The 17,252-nt window shown below is 45.7% G+C and overlaps 1 long non-coding RNA gene across 1 annotated transcript; it reads right to left on the bottom strand.

The window, feature by feature from the left end:
• Positions 1 to 747: 747 nt before the first annotated feature.
• Positions 748 to 17,040, bottom strand: LOC146358388 (uncharacterized). The gene is made up of 4 exons (XR_014787094.1): positions 16,890 to 17,040; positions 15,184 to 15,307; positions 8,953 to 9,130; positions 748 to 1,006 (listed from the first exon to the last, which is right to left on the bottom strand). It is a non-coding gene; the product is annotated as an uncharacterized LOC146358388 (long non-coding RNA).
• Between the last annotated feature and the right edge of the window lie 212 nt (positions 17,041 to 17,252).

Consider the following 17,252-nt stretch of genomic DNA (forward strand, 5'->3'; position numbering starts at 1 on the left):
AAAGTGTCTCTCTCCTGATGTTGGATTACACCTCCCATTATCCCTAACCATCAATCATTCTGACTGGGGCTCATGGGAGTTGGAGTCCAACAACATCTGGAGGGCCACAGGTTCCTCACTCCTGCTCTGAACTGTCCTTATTACATCAGCAATATAATTGGGAGATTTGTCACTGACACCCTTTCCAGTAAAGCAGTTTGCAATGTCCACTTTCCCTGTGATCTCCCCTCCCATGCTTTTCAGCTGATTGCTAGAAAACAGCTGAGAAATGCCGAAAAGGAGGGTTCAACCCCCTTTTCCCCACTCCTCAGATGATTTCCCACTGCAGAGTGCCCAGGAGGAGAATGCAGGGCTGAGAAGAGGCGCATGGTTGGCGGTCATGGGATGGAATGCTAGGCGTGGCAGGCCAGATTTGGCACACCAGTTGGAGGTTCCTACCACTGCCATAGTCAGAAACAAACAGGGTTCGGTTCTGCTCCATCGAGTCCCTAGCCCTACCAGAACTAATCCTTTGGACTATTCCGTGGGAGGATAATTTCATCACAGAAAGAATTACACTTAAAAAAAATCTGATTCTGTCCCAATAATTCATTACTCATGGCATATTGTATCTATGATCCTAGCTGGGATTTGCACTGAAATGCCAGTTTAGGCACATACAAGTACGTGTAGATATATTTATCTGTCAATTGGAGAAAAGTTTTATGATTTAACTTGTTGAAAACTCTGTCCAGGCTTGACAGTATTAGGTCATGGTAATCATTTGGTATATTCAGCACTGCTGCACACCTTTTAATTCAAGTTTGCCTTAGACCATAATAGCATTAAGTATAAGAGTAGAGCTGATTACAAATTTAAATGTCCAATACATTGTTCTAGTTCTTCCCATTGTTCCAGGTCACAATTGAAGGGGAGCGCAGGTGTAGGCAACACAGAACTCACGATGTTAAAATACTTCTGATTTTATAACTGCAGCTTTCTGGCCAGCCTGATTGTGGAGACTAGTCTGAAAAAACAAAACAAAATATAGACAATTCCAAGAACATCAATATACATGACAAAGAATTCTTTTAAAAATTATGTTTCCAGTAGCCCCTCATCCAAATGTTTGAGGGAGGTACAAGAATATAAGAGACATCTGTCTCAATCCAGCTGGAGCCCACATGCCCAGAGAAGCAGGCATTATTGTACGTTACATGGGGGAAACTGCATGTACAAATGTGTGCTGCTCCTTAGCAGTGTTTTGCCCAAGCTGGGGAAAAGAAGCAGATCTGGGAATATAAAATCAGCCAGTAGCATCTGAATGACCATTGACACATGACACAGCTCACCCCAGACCCCAACTCTGGAGGAGGGAGAGCAGCATCCCCACCCCACCCCCCAGTCATCCCCAGTACATCCAACCCCTCGAACAACCCACTGGTCCTGCAGTTGTCAGACCATGTAACTTAAATAATATTCCAGCATCAGATGATCAAACACCATCTGTCTGTTCCCCTGTTCTGGTTCTCCTCCCCCTATCACCCGTTAATGGCAGGGAGATTCCTATTAATTTAGGGGAATAGATTTGAGGGAATGGATTCATTTCAGAGGACTATATCTAGGCATGATTTGGGGAAATGAATTAGCTTGCCTTCTGTAAAATGGGTATTCTGTTGAAGCAGAAACTGTGCGTTCAAATGAGTAGTTGTGTTTTGGGGTTCAGACCCCGTCGCAGCCTTGCATTCAGATTGTTGACCAAGTTATTAGTCTTTTAGCCTTGCCAGTTGGCCTTCTCTAAAATGGGTGTTTGTGACTGGCCACACACCACCACAGTAGCCATTTTGCAAATGGGCGCATCCCCATGGCAGCCATTTTGTGATGGAGCCCATAATGCTTTTTGGGGACCCCTGTTTTATGGTATCAATTTAATCTAGTAATATATTGTTCAATATCACTTTCCATTAATTCAACATAAAACACAGGAGGCAAGGGAAGCCAGTATAAATCCATGCCCAGATGTAAGCCAGGAAGGAGAGCAGCACCAGCTCCAATATAATCTCTCTGTCTTTGACTGACTGGCACATGATCTAGATGAGCCTCTGGAAGCCTGGGTGAAGCCTAGGGCACACTTTCACTTCTCTTACCTCTTCTTCTGTGTGGCTGGGAAGAGGACAACCAAGTTTCAGTTTCAGTTTCAGTGATGCCTGGCTTGTTGTTATGTACAAACCAAGAACTGTGGTTTAAGTCAAACTCTGGTTAGTTAAACAAACCAGCAAAACAATCCAAGGTTTGTAGTTAGCTTGTCTAGAGAATGGGTGGGGAACAGGTTTTAGGCTGGGCCAGCCCCTGGGTATTCCATGGGCCAGATGACATCAGTGGGCATGGCCACACCCACTGATATCATTGCCCCACTGCCTTTCTCAAGCTGACAAGGTCACAGAGTTTTTGCCTTTCTCCATGCTGAGAGAGGCGCAGAATTTCATACCTCTCTTGGCTCAGAGAAAGGAATTTGGCTGGCACTGGGAGGAGTAGCAGCTCTTATCAGCACCTGGTGAGTCCCCAGCTTCATATGGTGCATATCATCCCCATCTCCATGGTGGTGGTATGCAGTGCACAACCAGACTCAGCCAATATCATTGGTCCTAGGCTGAAGCCCCGGATGGAGTTCCTCTAATCGCTGCTTTAGCTGGGGATGAGTGAAGCTTAGCATGGTGCTCCCCTTCCCAAATGAGGGGGGTTTGCTAGTTAAGGGGAATCAGAGACAACAAGGGGATTCCTTTCCCTGCCTCCTCTCCAAGTCCCTTGCCTCCAGGCTAGGGATAGGAGCTTGGGGAGGGGAGTGGGTGGGGTTCACAGAGGGAACCCAAGCCTTTGTGGGTCAGATGGGGAACCTTCATGGGCCAGATTAGGCCTGCAGGCCAGAGGTTCCCCACCGTTGGTCTGGAGTTGGTTTTCAGCCAATATTCCTGGTTCATACATAATGACATGCCCAGAATCTTAGAAACTGGGACTGAGTCCTGGAGCTGCACAGGAGGAAAAGAAGGGAGATGGAATGTGTGAACTGAAGGCTTTGCTTGGGCTCACAGAGGCTTGTCCGCATTACATTAGATCTCTTGGCTTAGTGTTACATGCAAACAAGGCAAGTTTAACTATCATGATCTGAACTATTGGGATAACTTGAAAAAAACCAGAAGTGCCAACTGCCTTATAATGGGTGCAGTCCTATGGGATACAGCCTGGGTACTCGTAAGCTTCCAAATGCAGAGTGTGTATCCAGTGCAGAGTGGGAGGTGCCTCTTGCTCTACATTTTAGCTAAAAAGGTTGTTCCGCCCGTCTAGGCTGAATAGGAGGCTTCAGGGAGAGGGAAGGGAGGAGTCTGGGGATGGCTGGGGATACCTCATATCTCCATGTCCCAGTCTCCTCCCCTCCCCGCTCCTAAGAATGCCCCCTTTCACCCCCTGCTAGCTTGCATTTGCGAGGTCGTAGCAGCAGCCACCAGTTTTCTCCACACTGGCTTTGAGGAACAGGGGAGGGTGCAGGGAGCACAGTATCATAACAGAAATTTCCTCTGTCCCCCAGACACTGTCTAGGGGGCATAGGATTGCTCTCGAAATGGTTTTCTTCAGAACAAATCAACTTGTTCTGAAGTTTGGAGACATTTGGGGGAGAGGGGGAAGTGTAGTAAAGAACTTATTCTATCCCTTTAAACAAGCATTCCTGTAGCATTTTTTAAAGAATATAAAACACATTAGCCTATGGAATACATCAAAATGAAAAATGCACATTACATTTTTAAATTCAGAACAAAGACTGATCAAAATGAACAAGATACCCAGGTCAAAAGCCAATATAATCCAAGTATGAGAACAGAACAAAGAAGCTTCTTACTTTTATATTTTGTAGGTGTGTGTGTGTGTGTGTACAACTTTTTAAAAAGCTTCTGACAAAGGAGAATCCAGTGTGAAAAAGTATTATTCCTGGAAAATAACTGACAACTGTAACTTTAGCATACTCAAAACAGTTTGAAACCAATTAGCATATCACCTAGAATTGAAAGAAGGCCAGTTTTAATTCTGTAGCATAATTTAATCAAGATTACATAGAACTCTAAAATGAATTAGCTAGATATATTTTGTTTTCCATGTTCTGGAGAGTCAAATGAATAAAGAATAAGTAACAGCCCACATGTGTGAAGTCCGCTCTCTTCTATGAGCAGCACTATGCGGTCCATGTGTCCACAGAACTCCATCTGCCATAGCCTGTAATTGGAGGCCTTTACATGTGAGGATCTGGACTTCAGCCCAGCACTAACAATGGCAAAATTATGGAGCAACATCCAACTGGTTTTAGAATACTTAACTGGATTGTACCCTTGTGAACACAATTCAGATAACATATATCGATCTCTTAATGTATTGCAATAGACATTTCCTAAATATAGACATAAACATGGGTGTTGGTTAAGAAGATCCGCCTTCCCCAGCCTAGTGCCTTCCAGATGTTTTTGATCACACTTCCCAGCATCCCTGACTCTTGGCCATGCTGGCTGGGGCTGATAGAAATTAGAAGTCCAAACTCCAAAACATCTGGAGGGCACCAAGTTGAAGAAGTCTGCTTTAAATAGTCTACCCACACCCACACCCCAAATGTATATTGTTCAAGATACGTATTTATTTATTTATTTATCAACTGCGTATCCTGCCTTTCCACCAAATGGTACTCAAGGAGGCTAACAATAACACAATTACAATAAAATATAGTCAAATACAATAAACTATAACATACGAAGTAAAGAAAAAAAAACATAAAAAGCAAAGCAGGTTAAAAAAATCAATAAAAATAACCAACCTAAAGCAATTACATCATATTTACAAGATATTTATGGGCCAAAGGCCTGCCTAAATAAAAATGTCCTAGAGTGCAATCCTATGTATGTTTAGACAGAAAAAAGTCCTACAACTCCCAGCATTCCCCAGCTGGCTGGGGAATCCTGGGAGTTGTAGGAACTTTTTAATGTCTAAACATGCATAGGATTGCACCTTTAGCTTGCCGGTGGAAGGTCATCACAGATGAGGGCAGACAGGCAAGAAGTTCCAGAGCATGGGAGCAGCTACTGAGGAGGCCCTCTCTTAAGTTCCCACCAAATCTGCTTCAGATGTTGGTGGGACAGAAATAAGAGCCTCTCCTGAGGATCTCAAAACCTGGGCAGACTTGTGTTAATATGTAACAGGAGTGGCCATTTCTCCAAAACAAAGCTTAAAAGCTATACTTCTTTATACAAAGGAGGCATGTATAATCATCAGCAATATGCCTTGGAACATATAAATAGATGATTGTCATAAAATACATATAAATGTGATCCTTCTATTTTTCATTCTACCGCACACCTTCCTTTTCCATCCCACCCCAAACTATTTTTTAAATGTGAATACGTTTCTTTTTATATCACTGACACCTTCTGTTCTTACACAGATACTGGTTGGCTGTAAACCACTTCCCATAATCAGCAGCCAAACAGCTTGGTAGAGGAGAAATCACACTGATGCTATGGGGGCATTGATTCATTATTTAATACTGCCATAACCTAATCTGGAAGTTACCAACGCCTGGCTGACAGTGGCAAGTGCTCATGGCCACAGTCTGCATCTGGCTGTTTAAAAGTAGAGGCAGATCTGGGAGCATAGCCATGCGGCATACCTTTGGGTCAACCCTAAAATGGGAATTAGGGCTTCTGAATGACACTATTCCAACAAGTTGAAAAATAACCTATGCATTAGGACAAATAATCAAATTACACAGTATAGGAAATGGATCTGTAGATATGAGGAGAAGCCCAGGTTAGGAAGCTCATACAATCACTTCCTGAAGGGACCATCAATAGCCCGAGAGGACTGTTGGGGCAGCCCCTCCCCCATCTTCCCTGGGGCTATGTAAGACCCATGTGCCCCGAGGGAAGGGTGAAGAGGAGAAGCCATCAGCTCCTGAAGAGTCCTTCAATTGGCCTGAGACAACTATATTCTGGTGTTTGTTTAGGGGTTTGTGTGTGTGCCCGCATGCATGGGTGTTTTGGTAACATTTGCTTGTTTGCTTTGGTATTTAAAAATCATAAACTGCCTTGGGTGTCTTGGCAGAAAGGCAGTGCGGAAATGAAATAATAAATAAGTAAGTAAGTAAGTAAGTAAGTGCCCAGACAATTATTTTTGATCAGCCCACGGAATATGGGATAATTCAGTTGTTTGGATGCTTAACTAGTTGGCTTGCAATATTTTATGGTGCTTTCTTTCATTCTCTATTGTGAAGAATGTTATGTTTTCTTCAGTTATGCATATCAGCGTAGTGATACAAACTTTCATCCTCTCCCTACTTCAGTGTCCACAGTGCTGCCTGACAGATATAAAATTAAATTGATCCAAATGAGTCTGTCCAGCTCTTCAGCTTTGCTATCTGTTAGAATAACATTAGGGCAGTGTTCCATACATTGGGGGTGGATTTTGAGCCATGATTTTCCTATGTATGTAATTTGTCCTAGAGACTTCATCTGACCTTAAGAGAGATCACTGCTGTTGGAATTGTGCTTGTCACTCAAAGCTGCTCATGTACTATACTGAGTAATTTGATACCAGAACCTAAACAAAAAACATTTAGAAGAGGGAGAGAGGCCTGTTGCAGTTCACTTGGAATGCAGTCATTGTCTAGTGCTGTCACAGAACCATCTGGCATGTGCTTTTGATTTGTATGTCTCTGTGGGGTTATAAGGAAGAAAGCAGGATATAACTAGGGATGTCAGAGAATTCCGCCATGGATCTTGGTGAGGCCGAATGCCAGTGCATTCGGCCCCCTGAAATCCGTGGCAGAATAAAGCCACCCCATCCACCTGCCCCACGAAAGGCGCACGAATCGGGACACCTACCTGCTGCCGTTCGCGCTGACTTGCGAATGGTGGCCACGGCCGCGGCCGCCATTCACTTCATCACTATAGCTATGATAGGCTACGTAAATACTTACGTAGCCTATCACGGCTAATGCAGGGATGCCATTTGCGTCCCTGCGGAAGCTGTGATAGGCTGCGTAAGTATTTACGTAGCATATCATGGCAAAAAAAAGGGAATGCAAATTCGCCTACGGCAGCTGCCATTTGCGTTCCCTTTTTGGGGGGGCTGTGATAGCCTACGTAAATATTTATGTAACCTAACACGGCAAAAAAAAAGGCAACACAAATGGTGGCCACCGTAGCTGCCACCATTTGCGTTCGCTGTTTTTTGTGGTTTTTTTGCCGTGATAGGCTACGTAAATATTTACGTAGCCTATCACGGCAAAATACAGGGACGCAAATGGCGGCAGCTATGGCAGCCGCCATTTGTGTACCTGCAGGCTGCCCAGCAGCTGGATGTCCAGCTGCAGGCAGCCCCGGCCGATGGCTCTGCGGAATCTCTGCAGAGTGGAGCGGAGCCGGCCGGAGAGAATTTTGGGGGGAGGGACAGAGCGCCTCCCCCCCACCGCGAATGTCACCCTTCGAAAAGGTAAGTGACTTTCATACATCCCTAGATATAATGAGTGAAGAAGAGAGAGATTTCTGAGGTAATGTAGTGATGGAAAGTTGACGGAATGAATGAGACATGTCTAAACTAGACTGTTCAGTTTATATGCGTGAACAGGTACATTGTGAAGTCTTTTTTTAAATATAGATTGCGGTGTCACACAAATGAAATATTGATGGTTTATAGTGACAGTGACAAAGTCAATTCTACTTTGGGAGGGGGGAAAACACCATACAAATACTGCAGGCAGAACATTAACTGAAGAAATCTTTTTGTTTTTCATATTAGAAAGCTATTGAGGTAAAGCAAATATTTGTGCATTTATCTATTCCCAAAGCAAAAAGAAAAAAGAAAAAAGCACTTATCTGGTATTGTATAAGTGTCTTGAACAGATTTATAAAAGTATTATTGGAACAGTAAGGAAAAAACATACATGAGCCATAGCTTAGCATGACTCAGTGTGCTTTGAATGGATATTGATGAGCAATAACCTAGCACAATTACAATATTCATGCCTATTGACTAGGCAGATCTAGGCTCTGAGTGAGAAACTGAAGAGATAATGCATAAAACAATGAGAAATAGCAATGCACCTAAGCTAGCCAGGATTTGGCTTCAAATGGAGAACTGACTAGCAATAGCCCAGAACAATGAGAAATAGCAATGTGCAATGGCCAGACAGTTCTGTCCTTTATATGGAGAACTGATCAACAATATAGATCTGGTTCATGCACAATAGATAGCCAGGTTCTATCTGTGAAACTAAAAAGCCATAGTCCAGCAACATGACAAACAGCCACTTGGTCCTTTCAATGGGGAAAGATGAGGAACAGCAGAAATCATATATCTGCAAATGCTGTCTGGACATGTGATGCCAGTATTTGGAAAAGGCAGAAATATATGTGAGAAACAATGTGAGGCATCAGTGTATCCCTAGAATAAATGATATTAATGAGAAATACAAATTCCCCTTATGTATACATGCACAGAGTTCAGAGATGAGCTCCCACCTTCAGGTGTCCCTAAATAGGCTTTGCAACCCAGCTCCTATAAATATGTATGTTTCCTAGTGCAGCATACGGCACATTTCAGGCTTGTGAGATCTACTATTCCCCCCACCCCCTGAACCCCGAGGTCCACCATCTGGAGCCAAGTGCAAAATAGGGGCAGAGCTAATTTCCTACTGCTCCCCACACATCATACCCTAAGATGACTTGCATACAGAAATACAAATGGATTCTAACAGTAATTGTTATTGTTAAACTGATTTACTATAAATCACCCAGAGGTCAATACCATCTGTCTGTCCCTGTCCTAGAGAAGCTGAATATGAATAAATACAAATAAATAAAATATGAACAAATAAAATGACCCTCACAGCTAGGCTGAATAACTGGATTTTAACAAAATAGTTGCTGAATGCATACTCACCACTGGTGTAGATGTGGGCTTTTGATGTCAGCAAGGATGGCTATTCAGTCAGCAATTCTGTTCTTGAACAGCACAGTGACACCTTCTGACTCTGTTGCACGTCCCCAGCAGTTGAAGGCAAAAGTAGGCGTTCCCCTCCCTGCCTTGACCACCACACAGCAGACTGTGGTAGTTTCACCTAGTGAACCACATCACTGACCATTATTGGATGCAATTATGTGCTTTAGCACCATACGCCCTTTTCCTAGAGACTCTTGGAAGTTAGCTAAAGTCAGACATGTGGATTAACTTGTCTAAAGTGTGTCTTATGCTAACTGAGATGATGATGACAATAATGATGATATCTGCTAATCTGCAAATCTGCAAAACTTGACGTTTTCCCATTCTACCTCAGAGTTTGTTCCAGCTCATGTCCATATCAGATTGTGAGCTTTGTGGGGTGTTTGCACAAAAACATCATGCATATTTTTGTGCACATTTTCCCAAATATGCCCATCAGTTGAGTATATTTTTGAAATGTATGCTTTTTTCCAATGGGATTAAAGTGAGCTTGTGTGCATTTTTTAAAACATGCATTTTTTTCATGCATTTTTCAAATGTATATATTTTTCAGCCACATTTTTTGTCACGCAGATTGCATCATAAACTCAGAAATGACTTCAGACTGCAGATTGAGTTTGGGTCTAGATTTGGTTCTGGGAGCTGTGAACAAAATCCATTCTGGTCAAAAATGAAGTGAAATGAATTTCTCACCCATTCCGATCATTAATTTACAACCAATAATGTCATTACAATATGCACTTTCCACCTTGGCCTAGCTTTTGAACACTCCAGTAATTTTAAAATATTTCCCCCTTTCCCAAAGAATCTAGTGTTGTAGCAGTGGGTGCTACTTAAAACAATTTTTTCTCTCAGAAAACATGTAACTGTGAGCCAAATCAGATTCCACTGAATTAAGAATATTGCCTATGAATTGCCAAACGTATGTGTGTTTGTGTGTGTATGTAAGAGAGAGTGTTTATGAAGACACTTGTATTAAAAAAATTAAATATGGGCATTGATTGATTGAGAATTGCTTCCCAGGGGCATCTGGTTGGTAACTGTGGGAAAGAGGATTCTGGACTAGATAGACCTTTGGTCTGATCCAGCACAGCTCTTCTTAAAGGAGGAGGGGGACAAGAAGAATAAACACTAGAGCCTTCATGATACAAATTTGGTGCCAGTTTGACAATTGTTTCTGACTGGTTGGTTACTTGGCACCTGGCAGTAACGATCAACATTTCACAGTTTCCAGCAATTTGCCAGTTCAGCCATCCAAAAGGATGTTACTGGAGTCTGCCCCATTCTGTTCTCTCTCCCATCTGCCGTATATTTTCCTAGATGTGAAATAAAACACAGAGTCCCAGAAAATCCAGAAAGCAGCACAACAGAAAAGGAGTTGGACACAGAAAGGTGCTTGTATCAAATTAGACCATTAGCCCATGTAGCTCAATAATGCTCCAGGGTTTGAGATAGGTGTCTTTTCCAGTCCTACCTCAAAATGCCAGAAATTGAACCTAGGACATTCTGAATGCAAACTGATGTAGCCAAAAGTGGGGTTTCCAGTGAGGCAGTGGGAATGGAAGCAGTTACAAATCCATTTCCATATATAATTTCATTTTCATTTCATTTATTATATTCCCATACTGCCCCATAGCCGAAGTTCTCTGGGCGGTTCACAATTAAAAAAAAAAAAAACAACCCACACCATTAAAATACATTATATAAAGTATAAAACTATTGATGTAATGACATAGAAAAAATAACACACAACACCAACAACAACAACATATATCTAAAATAACTTAAAACAATCAGCCAGAGACAAAGACGCTCCTTATATGCTGTTAAATGCCTGAGAGAAGAGGGCAGTTTTAACATGGCACCGAAAAGATGATAGTGTTGGTCAGGGAGATTATTCCATAGTGGGGAGCCACCTCCGAGAAGGCCACCTCCCTTGTTGCCATCCTCTGAGCCTCCCTTGGAAGAGGTTCCTGGAGGAGGGCCTTAGATACAGAGCATAGTGTATGGGTCAGTTCATGCAGGGAGAGGCATTCCATCAGGTACTGTGGTCCCAAACCATGTCAGGCTTTATAGGTCAAAACCAGCACTTTGAATTAGGCTCAGAAGCATATAGGCAGCCAGTGCAAGAGGGCCAGAATCAGTCTTATATGTTCGGAATTCTGGTCCCTGTTATCGTTCTGGCTACTGCATTTTGCACAAGCTGCAGTTTCCAAACCATCTTCAACAGCAGCCCCACATAGAGCACATTGCAGTAATCTAACTCGGAGGTTACCAGAACATAAACAACTGAAGCCAGGTTATCCCTGCCCAGATTAGGGATGTCAGAGAATTCCACCATGGATCTCAGTGAGGCCAAATGACAGTGCATTCGGCCCCCCAAAATCCGTGGCGGAAAGAAGCCCCCCACCCCCCTGCCCCACGAAAGGCACGCAAAATGGAGCACTTACCTGCTGCCGTCCGCGCTGACTTGCGAATGGCGTCTGCGTCTGCGGCCGCCATTCGCTTCCTCATTATAGCCGTGATAGGCTATGTAAATAATTACGTAGCCTATCACGGCTAACACAGGGATGCCATTTGCATCCCTGCGGAAGCCGTGATAGGCTACATAAGTATTTACGTAATCTATCACAGCTTAACTAAGGGAACGCAACTGGCAGGGGCTAAAGCGGCCACCATTTGCGTTCCCTTTTTTTTTGCTGTTTTAGCCTACATAAATATTTATGTAGGCTATTACGGGGAAAAAAAAGGGAACGCAAATGGCGGCTGCCGGAGCCGCCGCCATTTGCGTCTGCTGTTTGTTTGTTTTTTTGTCGTGATAGGCTACATAAATATTTATGTAGCCTATCATGGCAAAATACAGGGACGCAAATGTAGGGATGTACGAAAGTCACTTACCTTTCGCGGATTATGTTGATGGTGGCGGGGGAGGCGCTCCGTCCCTCCCCCCGGAATCCTGGACGGGGGGGAGGCGCTCCATTCCTCCCCCCCCCGGAATCCTGGCTGGCCAGCTGTGCTCCGCAAGGATTCTGCGGAGCCGCCGGCCGGCTCCGCCAGCAGCCAGACATCCAGCCGCTGGCTAGCAGGGACACAAATGTTTGCGTAAATGTTTACGTAGCCTATCACGGCTGACTTAAAAAAAACAACAACGCGTGTAAGCAAATGGCAGCGGCCACAGCCGCCGCCATTTGCGTTCCTTATTTTGGCACATCATAGTCTACGTCAAGATTTATGTAGACTAAGACAGCGAAAATAAGGGGAATGAAAATAGCGTAGCCCGCTAGGCTATTTGCGTTCCCCTTATTTTCACCGTCTTAGTCTACATAAATCTTGACGTAGACTAAGACGTGCCAAAATAAGGAATAGGGATGGACGAAAGGGACTTACCTCATCCCGCAGCTTGCTTCGCGGTGGGGGGGCGCTTCGCTTCTCCCCCCGAAGTTCAGGCAAGGGGGGGAGGCGCCCCGCCTTGCTCGGCTGAAATTCAGGCTGGGGGCAAGGCACCCCATCCCTCACCGCCGAAATTCAGGCCAGGTAGGAGCACCCCATCTACCCGGCCACGAAAAAAAGTAAAAAACAAACACACACACACCTGTGATAGGCTATGTAACAATTTACGTAGCCTATCACGGCTAGATTTCCAAAGTCAGCTGTGATAGGCTATGTAAATTGTCATGTAGCCTATCACGGGTGACTTTGAAAAAAAAAAAGCGCGTACACAAATGGCGGCTCCCATGGGGACCGCCATTTGCGTTCCTTATTTTGGCACGTCTAGTCTAGTAAAGATTTACGTAGACTACGGCGAAAATAAGGGCAACGCAAATAGCGTGCCCTTATTTTCGCCGTAGTCTACGTAAATCTTTACGTAGACTAGACGTGCCAAAATAAGGAATGCAAATGGTGGCGCCCCATGGGTGCCGCCATTTGCGTACGCACTTTTTTTTTTTCAAAGTCACCCGTGATAGGCTATGTGATGATTTACGTAGCCTATCACAGCTGACTTTGGAAATCTAGCCGTGATAGGCTACGTAAATCGTTACGTAGCCTATCACGGGTGTGTGGGTTTTTTTTTACTTTACTTTTTTTTTTTGCAATGGCGGCGGCGGCAGCCAGTTGGGAGACCGGCCGCCGCCCCCACCCCCGCCGAAACACCGCCAAACTGCCGCCGGGACCTGCAGCCAAGAGGGACATTCGCCGAAGGTAAGTCCCATCCCGGGGGGGGGGCCGGGCCGGGGGGCCGGCGGATAATTTCCCCAACACTTTTGGAGGGCGGAATGCATCGGCACTCGGCCTCCCGAAGATTTGTGGAGAAATTCTCCGCCAACCCTAATAAGGAATGCAAATGGCGGCAGCCGTGGCTGCTGCCATTTGTGTACGCGCATTGTTGTTGTTTTTTAAGTCAGCCGTAATAGGCTACGTAAACATTTACGTAGCCTATCACGTTTTTTTTTTAAAACCTAGCTGTGATAGGCTACGTAAATCTTTACGTAGCCTATCATGTCTTTTTTGTTTTTTTTAAACTGGAAATGGCGGCGGCGGCAGCCGGTCAGAAGACCGGCTGCCACCACCGCCGCTGAACTGCCGCCGCAGCCACCACCTGAGCCGCCGCCAGGAAGTTCCGCCCCAGGTAAGTCTCGTCCCGGGGGGGGGGGCGGGAGGGCATTCAGCCTCCCCAAGATCCGCAATGGAATTCTCTGACATCCCTACGCAAATGGCGGCGGCTACGGCCGCCGCCATTTGCGTCCCTGCAGGCTGCCCACCAGCCGGATGTCCGGCTGCAGGCGGCCCTGGCCGGCAGCTCTGCGGAATCTCTGTGGAGCAGAGCTGGCCGGAGAGAATTTTGGGGGGAGGGACAGACCACAAATGTCATCCTTCGAAAAGGTAAGTGACTTTCATACATCCGAAGTTGGTAGAAGGCATTCTGTGCCACTGAGGCTATTTAAGCCTCAAGTGATAAAGATGGCTCCTGGCTATGAACCTTCTCCTTCAGGGGGTGTCAGCCCTATCCAGAACAGGTTCAGCACCCTCCATCTGGTCAGGACAACTACCCACTAACAGCATCTCAGTCTTGTCTGGATTGAGTTTCAGTTTATTAGCCCTCATCCAGTCCATTGTTGCATCCAGGCACCGATTTAGCACATCCACAGCCTCACCTGAAGAAGACGAAAAGGAGAAACAGAGCTGTGTGTCATCAGTGTACTGATGACAACACACTCCAAAACTCCGGATGACATCACTCAATGTTTTCATGTAGATATTGAACAGAATGGGGGACAAGACCGACCCCTGTGGAACCCCATACTGGAGAATCCACAAAGCCAAGCAATATTCCCCAAGCACCAACTTTTGGATCCGACTCTCCAAGTAGGAGTGAAACCACTGCAATGCAGTGCCTCCCACTTCCAGCTCAGATGATTGTCCTGGAAGGATAACATGGTCGATGGTACTGAAAGCCGCCAAGCGATCAAGGAGAATCAACAAGGTCACACTCCCCCTGCCTCTCTCCCAACATAGGTCATCATACAGGTGACCAAGCCTGTTTCTGTGCCAAAAGCTTGATATGAAGGATCTTAAGGATCAAGTCCAGTCCAGAAATGCTCCTTGGACAAGAGAGAAGGATATATGGCAAAATGAGAAACACTGGTTATTTTTTTCTCCCTCAGTGACAGTAGGGATGTGTGATAAATTTGCTCCATCAACATCTTTTTTATGGATTTATCCATTGTGTACCTTCTGGAACTGAACACGACATGAACACAAGTTGTGTTCAGAAATCCATACAAATAATAAATATCTTAAAAACATAACAACAAGAACAGTGACTGACGTCCTCTGACTGAATATATATTCGTCCGTTGTCTCTGGTGAAACTACCTGACAATGTGCAAGATGTGAAACTGAATCATATCCATCACCAGTACAAGTCAAATCTTACAGCGTTTCATCTAGATCCTGCTAGGTCCAAAACAAACTTCATGTAAGTAAACCTGCTTAGGCTTAGTAAGCCCCATTGATTTCAGTGAGATGTTGGTCTGCCTGACTGACTTGGGAGCTTTCTATAGAATACCACAAATTCAATAAAATGCTATGGAAGACCCAGAAAATACTCATCAATATAGGGAACTAATGCTAGCCCTGTTTCATCAGAAAGACAGGAAAATACACCCATACCTTTTCTCCCATGAGGAGTGGGGAGAAGTGATTTGTAGGTGGAAAATCAGTAGAGAGGAAAGGATTAATGACACCACCATCATTTGCAGTTAGTCCTCTCTTGGGAATTGAAGCCTGGAATCTACTTTAGGTTAAAAAAGAAGAAAATGTTGTGTAATTAACATGATATGTAGTTTGAGCCTTAGGCTAGATCTACTAGGAGTGCTCGAAAGTCACTTACCTCGTCTCGCAGCTTGTTTAGCGGTGGGGGGGAAGCGCTTCGCTTCTCCCCCTGAAATTCAGGCCGGGGGGGGAGGCGCCTTGCCTCGCCCGGCCGAAATTCAGGCCGGGGGGGAGGCGCCTCGCCTCGCCCAGCTGAAATTCAGGCCGGGGAGGAGGCGCCTCGCCTTGCCTGGCCGCGAAATAAAAAGTTTTTTAAAAAAACGCCCCCGTGATAGGCTACGTGACGATTTACGTAGCCTATCACGGCTAGATCTGCAAAGTCAGCCGTGATAGGCTACGTAAATCGTCACGTAGCCTATCACGGGTGACTTAAAAAAAAAAAGCGCGTACGTAAATGGCGGCCCCCATAGCGTTGCCCTTATTTTTGCCGTAGTCTACGTAATCTTTACGTAGACTACAGCGACCAAATAAGGAATGCGAATGGCGGCTCCCTATAGGGGCCGCCATTAGCCGTACGCGCTTTTTTTTTTTTAAGTCACCCGTGATAGGCTACGTGACGATTTACGTAGCCTATCACGGCTGACTTTGCAAATCTAGCCATGATAGGCTATGTTAATTGTCACGTAGCCTATCACGGGGGCGTTTTTTTTTTTTTTACTTTTCTTGGAATGGCGGTGGCGGCAGCCGGTCGAAAGACTGGGTGCCGCCCCCGCCCCTATCGAAGCCCTGCCGAACCACCGCTGTGACCCGCCACCGGGAGTGACATTCGGGAAAGGTAAGTCCCATCCCGGGGGGGGCGGGGGGGCAGAGAATTTCTCCCCGAAACTACTTCGGGGGGCCGAATACTTTGGCACTCAGCTCCCCGAAGTTTCGGCGAGAAATTCTCTGACACCCCTAAGATCTACACTATTACTTTATAGCGGTATTGAAGTGCACTGATAACTGTTCGGGCACGTTACACATTCAATATACCGCTTTTGTAGTGGTATTTCCTGCTGTTCTTCCACATTATCCAATATACTGCAACAAATGTCATTGTGTGTCCTATGAGGTATAAATGCACAAGAGGGATGCCAGGATGGAATCATAGGGATGTATGAAAATCACTTACATTTCGGGGATTATGCTGATGGTGCGGGGGGAGGCGTTCCGTCCCTCCCCCCGGAATCCTTGCCAGGGGGGAGGCGCTCCGTTCCTCCCCCCTGGAATCCTGGCCGGCTGGCTGTGCTCCACAGCGATTCTGTGGAGCCGCCAGCCGGCTCCGACAGCAGCTGGACATCCGGCCGCTGGCTAGCAGGGACGCAAATGGCGGCGGCTGTAGCCGCCGCTGTTTGCATCCTTGCAGTCAGCCGTGATAGGCTACGTAAATTTTTACATAGCTTATCACGGCTGATTAAAAAAAACACACAACAATGCGCGTACGCAAATGGCGGCCGCCATTTGCGTTCCTTATTTTGGCACGTCTTAGTCTATGTAAACATTTACGTAGACTAAGATGGCGAAAATAAGGGGAACGCAAATAGGGATGTACGAAAGTCACTTACCATTTCGCGGACTATGCTGATGCTGGGGGGGAGGCGCTCCATCCCTCCCCCCCCGAATCCTGGCCGGCTGGTTCCACTCCGCAGGGATTCTGTGGAGCTGCTGGCTGGCTAGCAGGGACGCAAATGCCCTCACCCCATCACCAGCTTGTCTGGCTGAAAGGGGGGGCCATTGCGGGCGGGTGGGGTGACAAGACGTAGGGGCCTTTGATTGGTGCACCCCAGTGGCACCACCATGCAGGGAGGGGCAGGCTGAGCTGCCTTAAACTCAGCTCCTCCTCCCATTCTCAGCTCTCTGGCTCGACGCAGCTAGAGAGAGTTACAGCTCCGCCTGAAAACAAATGCAGAACACCTGCCCGCTGGAGA

The sequence above is a fragment of the Heloderma suspectum genome, chromosome 1, assembly GCF_057233095.1.
Source record: "Heloderma suspectum isolate Gila_16-S chromosome 1, 16-S_ref, whole genome shotgun sequence".
Taxonomy (NCBI): Eukaryota; Metazoa; Chordata; class Lepidosauria; order Squamata; family Helodermatidae; genus Heloderma; species Heloderma suspectum.